Raw genomic sequence first — 3,168 nt, 5'->3', positions numbered from 1 at the left:
GATCCAACGGGCAGAAAAGGCAAAGTCAAACTCAACAGCACCATCAATCAATTCAGTATAATGAACATATATAGACTACATCCAACAACAAAACACACATTCTTATCAAGATCACATGGAACATTCACAAAGGTAGGTAGAATTCCAGGCCACAAAACACCCCTTAACAAGCTTAAAAGAATAGAAATTACAAAATGTCCACTCTCAGAACAGAAACTAGAAATCAGTAACAGAAAGATAACAGGAAAATCACAAAATGCAAGAAAATTAAACAACAAACTTCTAAATAATACATGGGTCATAGAAGAAATCTCAAGAGAGATTTAAGAAGATTTATAACTAAATTAAAATGTAAATACAACTTATCAATATTTGTGGGATGGAAGCACCAGCTAATTAATTCTGCTTTATTTTTCATATTTGTCTTTTAGGATCTTTTTAAATGGAAATACATATGCAAATATGATACAAATACACATATATCCATGCCCCAAAAAAGGTTTTTTGTGGGATGTAGCAAAAGCAGTCTTTAGACATTCATAGCATTGAATGCATCTTTTAGAGAGGACAAAAGTTCTAAACTCAATAACCTAAACTTCCACTTCAAGAAGCTAAAAAAAAAAAAAAAGCAATTAAAAGCAAAGTAAGCAGATGAAAAGAAATTAAAATTACAGCATAAATCAATGAAAACAGAAACAAGAAATCAGTAGAGAAAACTAATGAAAAGAGCAATAAAATCAATAAGCCTCTAGCCAACCTAACCAAGAAAAAGAGAAGACACAAGTTGCTAATATCAGAAATGAAAGAGGGGACATCACTACAGATCCCATGGACATTAAAAGGGTAATAGAGAAATATTATGAAAAACCGTATGCTCACCAATTTGATACCCTAGATGAAATGGACCAATTCCTTGAAAGACAGTTTGTCTGCCAAAACGCTCACAAGAAGAAACAGACAACCTGAATAGCCTATATCTATTAGAAGTGAATCAATAATTAATAATACTTCAAAATAGAAAGCAGCAGGACCAGATGTGTGCACTGGTGAATTGTACCAACCATTTAAGAAAAAACATACCAATTTTCTAAAATCTCTTCCAGAAGGTAGAAGCAGGGGGAATATCTGATTTTTCAAAAATTGGTGTTGAAACAACTGGATATCTTCATAAAAAAAAAAAAAAAAAGAATCTAGATACAGACTTTACATGCTTCACAAAATATAGCTCAAAATGGATCGTAGACCTAACTATAAAACACAAAACTGTAGGGCCGGCCCATGGCTCACTCAGGAGAGTGCGGTGCTCATAACACCAAGGCCCCGGGTTCGGATCCCATGTAGGGATGGCCGGTTAGCTCGCTGGCACTCAGGAGAGTGCGGTGCTCATAACACCAAGGCCCCGGGTTCGGATCCCATGTAGGGATGGACGGTTAGCTTGCTGGCTGAGCATGGTGCTGACAACATCAAGTCAAGGGTTAAGATCCCCTTACCGGTCATCTTTAAAAAAAAAAACAAAAAAACACAAAACTGTAAAACTGCTAGCAGATCATATAGGGGAAAACCTAGATGACCTTGAGTATGGAGATGACTTCTCAGACATTACACGAAAGGCACAATCCATAAAATAAATAATTGATAAGCTAACTTCATTAAAATTAAAAACTTTTGCTATGTGAAAAAAATCAAGAGAACAAGACAAGCCACAAACTAGAAGAAAATGTATGCAAAAGATATATCTGGTAAAGGACTCTTAACCAAAATATACAAAGAACTCATAACAGTAAGAAAACTAAAAACCCAATTAACAAATGGGCAAAGGACCTGACAAGACACTATACTGTATATTTTCAATAAATAAAATATACAAATGTCAAATAAGCATATGAAAAGATGCTCAGCATCACATGCTGTAGGAGGTTAACATCTTGTGATATGTTCTGCTAAGAGCATGGTCATGACCTCTGGCCATGGCCAGAGGAGACACGTGGCGCCAGTACCCATGCAGGAGTGCTGCTCACAGCATTCTCCAGACGTAACACCAGGTGTTAGAAACTGCTGCATACAAAAGGTCCTTGAAATACTCCCATCTTTCGTATTCCTAAAAAATCTGGAAAATGGAGACTCCTACATGATCTTCGTGAAGTTAATCTTTGCCTAGTTCCTCTGGGTACATCTAAACCTGCACTTCCTTTGGTTGCAGTTACCAAATCATTAATGCGGAGGCGGGAGGTGCACTTGGGTTGGGACAGGTTCCATTCGGGTGCTTGCACATTCCAATTGTGAGGACAAGGGCTCCTGTTTTATTGTGGGGAGCTAGAACCTATGCCCCTCTTCCTGTTTCCCGAATTAATATGATTTCTATTAATATCAAATTTAGAATGACATTGATTAGCCCAATGAAACCGCTTTTTACATTTAGGACATTTCTTTTTAGGTTTTGGTTGATCAGCTGAATTACTAGTTTTACATTCCTTTTGAAAATGACCTTTTCCACATTTAAAACAAGTCAAAGGTCATAAAGCAGCAGCTAATATTTGAGCTTTATGAGTTTCAGTTCCAACATTTTGACAAGCTTTAATCATATCTGCTAAAGTGGGTAATAACCCCTGTAGGGCTTGTAAAGCTCGTTTACAATCACCGTTTGCATTTTCAATTGCCAGTTGTAAAAGTAATGCCTCGGCTGCTTGTGCATTTTCAACTTGCTGAGAAATAGCACTTTGTAATTGATTAACAAAATCCACGTATGGCTGTAATGTTCCCTGTCTAATGGTGGCAAAAGAGCCAGTAAGGGGTTCCTGTACCAGGGACACATGCCCAACCCATATTGCAGCTTGAGAAATCCGGGGAAAAGCTTGTCAAAGAAGTTGGGCCTAAAAATTAGGAATGGAAAAATTGCCTTGGCCTAATAACATATTACTCCCCACAGGAATTTGAGTGCTAAATTATCCATTGCAACTTGAGAAGACTTATCCTGATATTCCTGAAGCCATGAACTGTACTGAGCAGGCGGCAAGAGTTTTCACTCACATGCGCCAATCCCAAGGAGTCATTTCACATATTCTACCAAACCTTTGGTAAAGGAACTTTGAATTCTATTCTCTGAAACCCTGTTTTTTAATTCTTTATAAACTTGCCAACGCATAGCATCATGTCTAGGTTGTTGTCCTG

This window comes from Galeopterus variegatus, unplaced genomic scaffold (genome assembly GCF_000696425.1).
Source record: "Galeopterus variegatus unplaced genomic scaffold, G_variegatus-3.0.2 Scaffold1860, whole genome shotgun sequence".
In the NCBI taxonomy this organism is placed as follows: Eukaryota; Metazoa; Chordata; class Mammalia; order Dermoptera; family Cynocephalidae; genus Galeopterus; species Galeopterus variegatus.
Note: the sequence above shows the minus strand (reverse complement) of the source record.